General features: G+C 35.9%; 1 protein-coding gene across 8 annotated transcripts in view; it reads left to right on the plus strand.

Annotated features, from left to right (window-relative positions):
• ZNF385B (zinc finger protein 385B) overlaps positions 1-13,098 on the plus strand; it is a 438,948-nt gene that overhangs the window by 291,462 nt on the left and 134,388 nt on the right. Inside the window, exon 1 of one of the 8 annotated variants that reach the window (XM_037000375.2) lies at positions 4,448-6,247. The exons of the other annotated variants lie outside the window; for them this stretch is intronic. The gene's annotated coding sequence lies outside the window, so the exon portion shown is untranslated. Of the gene's footprint in view, positions 1-4,447; positions 6,248-13,098 lie in introns of those variants that run through there. 8 annotated transcript variants of the gene reach the window in all.

The following is a 13,098-nucleotide window of genomic DNA, read 5'->3' on the forward strand; positions in this document are numbered from 1 at the left end:
TATTCTTATTTTTTAGTTATTTGGAGGAAATGTTAAGGAAGTTTAAAAGAGTTCCTCTAAGTTTTGCCCATTAATTCACCAGTGACTGAGAAATTTTGGCAATCAGTTGACATGAAACATTTGGCTGTTCTTGTTTTGATATGACAATGTGCAATATAAGCTTATCAGGAATTCTTATTTTGCTTCTATTAACTTTCATTTTTTAAAATACTTTCCATCCACATGAACTTGGCACCAAGTTGTATAAAGGAATATCTTAAGTTTTTGGAAATCAGAAAATATGAGTAAGTCTTAGCTTTGAAATTCAAACAGGATAGTTTATTTTTTTTTTAAGTATCATTGATACACAATCTTATATTGGTTTCAAGTATACAACACAGTGGTTCAATAGTTACCATGTTATTAAATCCTCACCCTGACTAGGGCAGTTGCTATCTGACACCTTAGGAAGATGTTACAGAATCATTGGCTATATTCTCCATGCTCTATTCCCATCCTGTGACCAACTTATATTATGATTGAGAATTTTTGTGCCCTTTTATCTCCTTCCCTCTTCCCACCCACCCACCCCAACCCTTCACCTGTGGTAACCACCAGTCACTTCTGTGTCTAAGAGTCCACTGCTCTTTTCTTCATTTTGGCAAACAGCATAGTTTTGAGCAAGTCCCTTAGCCTTGCTAGAACACAGTTTCTAAATCCAAAAAGTGGGTATATTTTAAACCACAAGCAAGTGTACCAGTAATTAGATCACTCAGAGATTCTGTAGAAAATAGAAGTATTACAGCCAGGCAATCTGTTGGAAAAGTCAAATACCATCTTTACTCAAAAAAATCTAAACATTCCTGCAGAGGTATTTAAAATACAACACACACGTACACACACATAGTGTTTACTAATACAAAGATTAAAACATTCTTTTTACTCATCTATTTTCTACCTTTTGTCAAAGTGTGCTTTCCATGTATGTGGATTAAACCCTGATTCCTCACATATTTTAGAATTTTTCACTATGAGTACCCTCAGGAATCATTTCCTTCTTTCTACTATATAAATCTAAAGCATTTAATTTAAACATTTGTTGCTTATGGCAAAGTGTTCCAAAGAATGAGAGCAAAATGCTTTTTCTTTTTTCAAAATAAAGTTTCTGAACCATAAGAATTTTAATAAACTCTTTGGTGAGCAAGCACTATTCTAAAGATAATTTTTTGATGTGCCAAACAAATAGTTATTAGCAGATGTCAGAATTTTTGAAAGTCATTATGCAGATGAAGTCTTAATTACAAGGAATTTACTATGGCATTATTTATGTTATTTTCAGAATCCCAATCCAAATTATGATGATGTGTAATATGATTCATGCTTTTGATGCATCATGTGCACATTCCCACATGCCCCCCCATACAGATTTTGTTTTTTTACTAAACACATACTAGAATATTACTAGATATACTAATATATTAGTAATATATATACTAGAATATTCCTGGGATACACAGATTGTGTATATTGTAAATAGACTTCATCTTTGACGTATTCAAATATATCAGATGATTCACTCATCAAAGAAAAGTTCTAACATGTTTGGGGCACATAAAACCCAAGGACATTAGAAGCATGCCATGATGGTAGGAAGAAGAACAAGGAACACTCTGTGGTGAGCTCCATAATACAACAGCTCTTAGCATCGCTCATGGAAGAACCCAGTCCGTATAGACTGTAACAGCCATAGTATAGTCACCATGGTAACTGCAGTATACCCTCTGGTAAGCTGGAGTGTGGTTGGTAAAGTGCTTCTGTATCAGATTCAGGAACATGAACTGGAGCTCCAGAAACAGCCATGGCAAAAGACATGAATAGTCGGGCATATCAAGAAAACAAGCTCATTTTAATGGAGTTCAGATTTGGCTATATTTTTAAGATATCTCCTTGAAAGCATATCAAGATTTACTAATATTTTTGAGTCCTCAAAACTTTGTATTAATGGAATGTTTTACATCCTAAAAATCTAATACAGAAGCACTTTACTAACTTCATACTAGTTTGCACTAAGGTATATTGCAGTTACCATGGTAACTATATTATAAATCTTCCTTTCACTAACTTGGAATTTTTTCTTTCAAGATTCTTTCTTTGGACTGACATTTTCAGTGTATGAGCTCTAGTGAAGAAGAATTTTATTTCTTCACATTGTGAAAAGAATTAGTTCAACTTATATAAGTTGAAGTTCAAGCCAAGTCCAAAAAGGCCTATAAAGCAGTAATATCATCCAATTGTCCCCTACATGTAAGGCATGTACTTTATATCTATCTCATGAAATATTCCAATGTTACCAAGCCACACTGAAATGGAAAACAAAATGGCGTTAGAATATAACTTGTATCAATAAGCCCCATGAATGATTGGCACAAAAATATCTATGTGATAAGCTCAGGAGGAGTGGCCACAAGAAAGGTGGATGGAAGATGAGAAGCTAATGGAAACCCAATTTCAAGAGTGAATCTATTAACTTTTGGGAAATGATTGTGAAGAATACAGTTCAACTTTGCATTTGAAGTCACTGACATCATATCAAGCTATCTACATACCCAAAAGCAGGGGCCTAATGTTGTACATATTATCTGTTAAATGCAGTTGAATCAGTATATACTTCATGGACGTATATACTTTGCAGATTCTGAACTGTGTTAATGTGTTGCTATGCCTTTTAAAATAACATGGTACACTAAACCCACCGTGAAAAATATAAACACCAGATTTGTGGTTAAATCAGAGTACTGTCTACATTTCTACAACCTACTTAGATATCTTAAATATTTTATATCTTCCCTTTGGAGGCATGTAGATGGTCCCATTTCCTTTAATTAGTACTTTGGCTCTCTCTAAAAAAAATTCTAGTACATGTGTGTTTACTTCAATATATCTTATCATCTAGTAACTGAACTAGAGGGGGTAAGGATTTAATAATATGGGTAACTGTTGAACCACTGTGCTGTATACTTGAAACCCATAAAGAACGTATGTTAACTAAATTTCAATTAATATATATATATATATATATATATGTCTTATCATCTGTAAAATGTGGTTATCACTGCATATTACATGTAAAAATTAAAGGAAATTTTTCTAAAATGAAAAAACAAAAACAAAAAAAAACACACAAAAACCAAGAAAAGAACAAGAACAAGGACCAAGGGAAAAAGGATCTTTCTGAAGAGATAGATTAGGTGCCTGAAAGAAGGGTGCTGTCATTGACAAAAAACTAAACAGTAGGAATAGCTTCGGAATCAGGAAGTGGATGAATGCTGGAAGAATTTTGAGCAGTATGATGAGGAAAATCCTAGATTGCCTTGAAAGACTCTTAGCAGAAATATGGTCATTAAAGATGCTGCTGGTAAGGACTCAGTAGGAATGAGGAACATGTTACTGGGAACTAGAAGAATGCAGATCCTTGTTACATAGTGGCAAAGTTTAGTGGAATTATATCTTTCAGTTGTGTGGAAAACACAACTTGTGAAAGATGAACTGAGATGTCTCGCTGAGGAGATTTCCAAGCAAATTATTGAAGATGCAGCCTGTTTCTTGCTACTTAGAGTAAAATTCAAGAGAAGAGAGATAAATTGAGGGAAGAACCATTAACTGAGAAAATTCTCAGCCTGTTCAGATAACAAAAGACATTAAAATTAAAGATTGCCTCTGAAAATGTGGCAGAGAAAAGGAAAAAAGCCAAGAGTGGCTGACAGCTTCTTGATGAAACCTTTGAAAGATCAAAATATTAGTGTTCAGTCATAAAAAGTTAAGACTGTGCCTCATAAATCTTGTCAATTAAATTGAAGGCTTCTGGGAATCCATGTTGCCCTCAGCTACTTCAACAGAAATCAAAGATAGAGACAGGATTATCTCAGAAAGATTTATGGATGTGGCTTCAGTTTAATGAAGACCATTCCTTGTACCATTTCCAAGAGACCCACAAAATTCTTAAGAAAATTATATCAGCAGAAACACTACCAGCTTGGACTGAAAGGAATAGAGAAAGTACAAAGTGAAAGAAAGCTTAGACCCTAAAATTCTACTTTACGGGAAGCAAGCTAATAAAACTACTCAGCTGAAGATATTTATTACAGCCCATGAAAAAGGAAGGATAACCCAGAGGACAGAACCAAGAGTCCAGAGGGCAGAACTAAGAGCCTCTGGATAAGAATCCAGAGTTCAACACTTTGATTTTGGCCTTTTGAATCCTAAGCAAAGAATGCAGTCAAGCCCCATTAGACTGCTGACCTATAGAAGTGTGAGATAATAAGTGGGTGCTGTTCTAAGCCAATAAGTTTGTTGGTAATTTGTTATTCAATAGAATTCTAGTAAAGATATATACATTAATAAGTAGATATACTAATATTTTCTAAAGAATTTAGTTCGTACAATTTAAAAGAAGTGATTCCTTGATATTTTTACATACATTTACTCCTAAACTGTTTATAAACTGTTTAGAAAATGCTTGATCGGAGAAGTATTTAAATGCTGTATTCTCTAAGTGATTTCTATTAAGTTATAAATGAACATATTTGTGGCTCTGGGAACTCACCAGTTATTTTCTAATTCAAATTCATCTCAGTGTACACTTAGAGAAGAAGATTTCAAATCTCCCCTTCAGAGAGTCATAGTTGTATACAGGCATGGAATCTTCCCTCTCTTTCCTGAATATCCATTAATATCATTCATTTAATTGTTTACTCTATATAGAAACTTCATATATTGACCTGAACCTAAAGTATCACTTCAAAGAAAAAGTTCATTTGGGAAGTTTTTGTTTTCTTACTCTAGCTTTCATTACATAAGAATAAATGGATATAAATGGTGTGGCCTATATTTAGGTGTTTTAAACATATATGGGTGGAGAAAGGGGGTTGAAAGAATGGCCAAAGTAACATTCCAGAACATACGAACTTGAATCATTTTGTTTCCTTTAAGAGCAGCAATTACAAGGTACAGAAAGGTGAGAGAGGGAGTTGTATGTGTTAAGTTTGCTAAAATACTAGAGGAAGATGAAAGATAGGCCAAGGTGGGAAGACTAACACTCTATTTCTTGGGAGAAATTTATGCATACAATTTTTTATTTTTAATTTTAAGTAAAGGAAACTAGTAATTTTGTTTTCTCACTTTAAGGGATAATGCATTGCTCAAGGTTCAAATCACATGAGCTAATTCAATAAGAAAGGAATTTACTGGAACATGTGAAAGGACTTCCAGAATGTTTGGGACAGCTGAAAAACAACTTTCAGCTTGACTTTCTGGATATGGCTTCTACAGCCCTATCACAGACTAGGCTTTCAAAGGAGATGCTCTTCCTGCCTCCCTGACAGCCCATAGCATCCCAGCCAGGTGCCTCAGTCTCTCCCCCTGTGCCTTAATCCAGCACCCTAATTGGTGCAGCCTGGGTAGCAGCTGGAACCCAAGCAGCAAGAGTGTAGAGAAAATGCAGTTTTTAAGCTTTCAGGGAAGGAATTAGAAGAAGGTTGATATAACTGTTGAAAATCCACAGTTATGTCCCCCGGGGGCCTAATATTTAAATTTAGAAGGCCTAGAAAAACCATTTCACTTAGGAAAGCCAAATTCTCTGTTTTCTAGGTAGCAGTAAAAAAATTAGATACTTAAAGGATGATTTTTCATTTGCATCTTCCTAGTTTCAGGTTTTATTAAAAATTCTTAAGTGATAGTTTTCACGTTTTACAGTATTTCTCTGTTTTCTGATTAATGTTAAATTAAGTGAAAATAAAAATCAGGTTATTTTTCACCGGCTTATATTTTATATACATATATAAAATATGCTGTATCATGTTATCAGAGATCTGCAGTCTGCTAGTTATGCCTAACCTATAGTGAGAGTTCAGCTGTTATCACTTGGGACAGTGGCTTTGTATCATAGTTTGTATGATATAGTAGTCCTGACACGAGAGTCTTACTTAATAAGCATTTTTGGCAATGTACCTCCTCTTTATCTGAACTAGCTTCAAAAATACTAATGGCAAAAATAACATCAGCTTACAATGGGCTTACAGAAGTGATGGTAGTTTTAGTAACTGAGTCAACCTCAGGCCAAGTGCCACTGGCTGGCTCAAATCAGATGTTAGGGTATTATTTTCTATGACTTACATTCAGAACACTGGGGCTTAGATGTAGGCAGTCACAAAGAAGACTAGAAACAAGCAGTGGTGAGGAGTCTCTTCCCTGCTGTAACATACGTGAAAAAGTAGGTATTATAAAGTGTGTGTTGATGAGTTGACAGCTAAATGAATTTAGCTGCCATCTGAACCCACTGGGCCCTTTACAATAGCTTTGAGCATTGTTCATAAATGAAACCTGATAGAATTAACCACTTCTTATTCTAATATTTATTTAGATTTGTGTGAATGCTAAATGAAGTTGAAATTAGAGCTGCTTAATAACAATAAAAAGTTAATCTGAATCTAAATGAACTACTAACCTTTACCATCAGGCTAAGGGCTCAAAGAAAGCAAGAAACAAATAATTGGGACAGCAGAGTGCATTTTTTTTAACTGTTGCCCTCCCCTAGAAACTGATCTTATATTTTCTCTGGTCTTTTCTTCTCTTTTGCCTGCTTTTCCTTTACAAAGTTGAAAGAAATCTGCTTGTTTGTTTTACTCCCACCCATCATTACTTATGTGTACCAGAAGTAGGAATTTTCATTTGGAGAAGGTGCCCTCCACATATGGGCTCTTTCAACTTAATGATAGCAGAAAGATCACATTATTTAGCTGGCTATAACTAGGGTCCCCATGTACTCCAATTTGATTGGGACTGTCCAGTCTAAGCCTATTAATAGCATCTCCTTTCATTCTCAAAACCATCCTGGTTTGGATGGTAAATTACATGGGCACCGTCGTAATAACCAAGATGGGTTAGAAAAATGGTATAGAAAATGGTATAGAAAATGCAGGAACTTTCTAAAAAATGTTGATGGTAGTTGAAGTTTGGTAGAACCAGGTTAGAAAATTAGAGTCTTATTAATAACAGCAAGGACAGTTTGCCTTCCTGACACTGGAATCTCTGTGCCCTCTTCAGAACTATCGTATCTTTATAGGAGTGGTTTCAAATATTTAAGCAATTGTTCTTGTTTATATGCGTGAAAATTGAACTACCAAGATTTCAGGATAATTATAATAAATGACAGTCTATCTTTCTATTCATAATTTAAAAAATATTCCCAGTAAAAAATCCTACTGAAATTTATTTTAGAAATATAAATGGAGGTATAAAATACATTCATGATGGATTTGTAAAAGAATTTTTCAAGGATATTATTGCTGCTGATAATATTGGGTAAAGAAGAAAGGATTCAAATGGAAAATATTTGAAATACTTAGCAAACAAAGTAAAATTAAGAGTGGTGTATTTTTCAGATACTTCAGTATTCTTTTTCACATGTAATTTTCAAAGGCTATTTTCTATTATGTTTCAGTATTTATTATAAGGAAATGTTTCTTGCCCTGAAATAGGTTTTCATTCTCATCGATAGCAAGTAGTTCATACTTATCATTATTGAAAGTGGCATTCATATTTTGGAGAAATTTCATCGAATCCCAGATAATTTATTTCCTTCATCTTCTGCTCTAATAGTAGTATTTTTTAATGGCAAATTGAATAAATAAAGCCCACTGCAAAGACCTCAGTTTTAGAATCTTTAAGTAGATTGTAATAGAGAGTATTCACATGTGAAAATTCAGTGTTCACTGATAATATACTTAAATAAGGTTGTGGGGATTTTTGAGAAGCTACTACAGACTGCTATCAACAACAAGAGACACACAGGAGTGATATTTCTGATGATGAGAGCTGCCAAAACATTCCATAAGAAGTTTAGACATATCACTTTCAATTAGAGCCAACACACTTTCAGTTTAATATTTTGTTACCTTGTTAATAATTGATATAATGCAACAACCCCATCTGGACCATGAAGTAATAGAAGATAATTCCGAAAGTTTTTGTAGTGCTTTTTCTTTCTGTAAAAAAACACTGTTCGAAGATCTTATAGTGTCCTTTTGTTCAGTATGTTTTCTGCCCTTTACAATATTAACAAGTGAGGATGAAATTTGCTGTGGGGTTCTGGTATTATGGAACTAGCACAGGGTTACTGTCATGCTTTCATTCTGTTTCTTAATGAAGTGGGCTTATTGCTAAAGGAAAACATTCTATGAATAAAAAGGAGCCCATGCTATGATTGTTATTATTGAATTGTGTTTTATCCATGCAGTTTGCTAAGACTATTAAATGGCAGCAGTGTTATACTCACGAGTTAATAAAAAAAGCAGTTATTTAAGGAAACTTTTTTTTTCTTCAAAGAGACATTATATTTGCCTGTGTGAACAACTAGAAGAACAGGGTCTGGAGAGCTCTAAATGCATCATTGCTGGGAGATCTGTAGGTTTTCTAGAGGACAGTGGAAAAGGGAGGAAGAGCAGTGGGGGAGAGAGATCTGCCAGTCTCCTTTTTTAAGGAGAGTTCTCTCATTTTTAAGGGGATCCATAGTTGTTTGTTCTTCATAAACAGAATGTACAAAGATTTCAGTGGTTTAATTTTTGAAAAGATATTGTTCCTGCCCAATTTATAATCACAAGACTCTCATTGAGACTACTGCTGACACCACTACATTTCCTCACTATGGACTGTTGGGCAGGCTATGGGCCTTGTTTTCCAGTAAAAAAAAATAGCTGATATTTAGAGTCATTGGAGCAGAAGGGACTTTAGGGTTCAAGTGACTCCAAGTGACCTTTTGGAATGGACCACGGAGAGAGCTGAGATTCAGTCTACAGCTCTGACACTTGATAAATTACTGAAAGGCCCTGCCTGTGCCTCAGTTTATCTATTAATGAGAACAACCCACACATTCCATTATATCCAATTTATAATGAAGGCATTGGTGTGAATTTCCAAGGAAAACTTGTTCTTAGTGTTAAGTAAGCAGAGTAAAGTATAAGCCAAAGTAGTTGTATAAACAAAGTATAAACAAAGGTCAGTTGCTTTGCTCTCCCCCCTGAAGCCACATCAGGTGCTGAGATCATCATTTGGGTAGAACAGTTTGGAGGCTTTTGCAGTTAGCCCTGCTTAGAAGGGAATAAGTTGAAGTTTCCCTACAAGTCTTTTAAGAAAGTATATAGGAAAAGAGGTATTAGCCAAGCTGAACCCGTTCCTCCCACGGGGTTCCTTCCTACTGCCTGCTTGGGGTGTCACACATCCCAGAGCTGTTTCATTGCTGTCTGTGAGCTCCTAGTCACAAAGTATTCGTTCTACTTAAAGTAAAACAGCACTGAATAAAAATCTCCATATTTTTCCTTGACTTAAGAACCATGGGAAGCTGAAGAAATTTCATTCTGAAACCATACTCTACAGATAACATAGAAAGGACTGAGTGAGCATTTTAATTTGTGTGGAACAAATGGGAAATAGACAATGAAAAAAATAAATATTAGCACAGAAGCATTTCATATGATTACAAAGAGAGCTTCTAAGTTTGAAAATATATGTGTGTGTGTATATATATATATATGTACATATTTACCCAAATACAAAAAGTAACATTTTTATATATTATAAAGTATATATATTGGTTTTTAGTAGAAATGATCCACTCTGAGATACTTTACCTTTGTAATAAGTAGCTGGATAATTAGAGACTCTCTCAAAGCTCTCACTGAACCTTAACTTTCTATGATTTTTGCTACCCTCAGTCATAGTAAGTAAATGTGAGTCAGGTAAAACATTTATCTAAAGGGAAAGCTTCAGTAAGCAAACAATATTCATGTAGTATTAAATATGTAAAATTCTTAGAAGGGGACAGAAAGGAAATTTTAAAGGGAGAAATAAGGCCACTCTGTATTGAGCACAACCACTTTCTGGATGATAAAACAGTGATAATAGTACCACCATCACCACCACCACAACGTTCATAAATTTAGCAGGCAAATGGGTGCAGGAAAAAATCCCAGATGCCCGGCTTTGGGCTTCAACCCCATGCATACACTGTCTCGTGTAAGCCTACGGAACAAATTCCAACATAAACCCCATCTCCCAAATGAGAGATCTGAGACACAGAGAGGATTATTCACTTGCTTGAGGCCTACTGAGGTTGTGGAATGTGAGTCCAAACCCCGGTGGTCTGTCTCCAGGTCGGTTCCCCTCCTCAGTTCTGACACCCCTGTAAGGTGGGTGTGACCCACTGTAAGAGTTTCCTCACAGGGTGAGATTAGGTAACTTCTCTAGGGCTACACACAGATTCTACACAATGGAAAGGATGTTGACCCAGCCCTTTGTAAACATCTGCTTTCTACTATCCTGCTAAATTTTTCCCCTTTATAATTTTTGTCCTTGGGGTGACAGTTTAATGAATGTTGAATTGGATATTTGACTATAACTGGATCTGCCTCACAAAGGAAAAATCAGACCAACCTGGGCTTTACACTAGCAATAAGCATTCTCATCACAGTAGCATCCTTTTTTTCAAATTTGTCTGTTGCATATCTTTATATAGAATCAGTTCCTATTACCAAAGTGGGACAATTTCACAATGTTTAAGTCTGCTTATATTCCAGTAACTGAATTGATGGTGTCTCCGTGACATTGTTCCTTTTTATTCATGGAACTAGTAAAGTGACGTGAAGCTGGGTTATTTATTTCTAAATTCTGGGACCCCACAGTAAAATATTCGTCATGTATCAGGTTCAGTGTCAATGGATATATACAAATGCGAAATAGACATGTAACCTGGGATTTGACTGTGGTGGGAGAGAATAGCCGTTTCTCTCCCCACCCCCGGAGTGGGTTGGCAGGAAATTGCTGTGGATTAAAGAAATGCCAATACAACTTCGCAATTAGCCCACTTTAGAAATATTTTCATGCTCTCCCTTTCCTGAACCTTCTTTTGTTCTCTTCTTTGCTGCCCTCCTTTCCCTATGGAATGTGTGTGTCTGGGCAGCTAGCTCTACCTGGTTTGTGTTTGATGGGAGAGTGGACAGGAAGCTGGCTCAGTCAGTCTCTGGCTCTCTGCTGATACAGGCAGAAATTGAGCCAGTAGGTCAGCGTTAGGCCCCCTACTCATTTCACGTATGCTGTTGAGCAGTTGGGGAGTAGTGAGGATTTTGACTCCCCCCTGGCATGAAGTCTGAGAGGCAAAGTGACACGTAACAAGAACATTCAAAATTAAAGTTGACACAGCTCCTTCAGTTCTTTCCAAGATACCTGACAGAACTTTTTAATGTTTGTTCGTCACTGGAAATATATGCAGTACCAGTCAATGTATGAAACTGTACCAGATATTAGAAATCTGCCTGAAAACTAACACCAAAATACAAAAATTATCAGAGTCTGGAGGTGTGGGGGTCAAATGGATGCAGGTTTCTGAAAGCCTAAGGCACAGACTAATGCAGAGCTCTCTCTGCAGTGCTGCACAGGGTTCTTCAAGAGTTCTTGTCATTTTGTGACATTTTCCTTCCTGTAGCCCCGAGCTTAGCCCTACTATATATCGGCACATCTTGCTTTTCAGATTCACCACCGCTGATGGTAGGTCAGGAACATTATCCATGTACACAAAGGACAGTGCTTTATAGCATTTGAAAATGGAAAATAAAAGATTCTTCAGATGGGAAAGAAGAGATTCTTCCATCACTAGGCAGGCTGACCTCCAGGCTGTCAAGCAAATTATGCCAGCCCAGGATGTGGGCTCAGACAATCACTGTGGTGTGGCAGGTGATGAATGAGTGGTTTTCATGGCCTCAGGCTCCTTCTCAAGAGAGGAGACGAAGTTGGAAGATGATTTTAGCCAGAAGAGTGGTAAGTCTAACAGAACTCAAATGCTACCCCTACCTCACTGTTATGTGAGGAATGGTGGCAGGACTGGATCTCAACGTGTGGAATGGTCAACACAGAGATGAGAAAAATCCTCTTTGCTCGCTATTCATTCCTTTTCTTTGAAATGAAAATTTGCCCAAGCAGAACAGGACTTCTTTATAACGGCAGTTTTGGTGATCCAGAGAGCAGAGCCTGCAAAATGCTCATCTTTCCAGCAGAGGTTAGAAACTGCCATTAACAAAATGGCACTCGTTTTTTTAACTGCACTACAGTCTGTCAAGTCTTTATGTATTCAAGCACCATCAACTCCTAAAGGAATATGAAAGACCACTTTATCTTTTGAGAGAACCTAAACATAGGACAAGTTTGTTTTACTTCATAGATTTAGACATGGAATTTATTCTTAGAGGAAACTGGAAGTTGAATATTCATTAGTATCCTTGATTCTCTTTTGAGCAGAAGACTTGAAAGAAGCCTGGGTTTGGAGGGAATTTTTTAAATCTTTTCTTTTTCCTGTGCTTTTGCAGCTCATGTTAAGTTCTGCCATCTGTAGGACACGTGCATTTTAAGCCTCGTTTACTTATAAGCTTCAGCTCTTTAGGGAAATTGTTTTTACTTATGTTATCTAAATGGCAATAATTGGCTTCCATCTCACATAGTCTCTGCATTATTAAAATGTGGCTTGTTGTGCAGAGTTTTAATGGACTCCTTAGGGCCTTTACATATTAATGTTATATACTAAGAACTATTAAAGCATTCCAAATAAAATATATTCACCAGTAAAATGTTCTGTTTCATTTGTAATCATGAATGAAAAGGACAGGCTAATTATCTTCATGGTCATTTAGAAAAAAAAAAATTGTAACCTAGCACAAACTTAGTCCTTTATATCAGACAACATAGTCATGTAATTCCAAAGGAGCCTAGAATTTAGGACTGTCTCTTTTTGATTCTTTAAGTAATGAAAATAAACAAACAAAAACTCTAACCTACTCTGGATTATTTAAGTATGAAATATTCATAGTAAATTCTTAATCTGAGACAAGTTTTCTTCTTTTAACAAGAAGAATGTGGTAACCATTTGCCTTCAGCTGGAAGGTCCTCAGGGATTTTGAAATCTTGAAACTATCCAAGTAAATACTAATTGATGAAGTCAACTAGGTTGAAAGGGTGAGGCATAGGGCAGAAGTTGAGACTAAAATCAAATGATATGTCATTTTAAAATTATCTAGCCCA

This window comes from Manis javanica, chromosome 12 (assembly GCF_040802235.1).
Source record: "Manis javanica isolate MJ-LG chromosome 12, MJ_LKY, whole genome shotgun sequence".
NCBI lineage: Eukaryota > Metazoa > Chordata > Mammalia > Pholidota > Manidae > Manis > Manis javanica.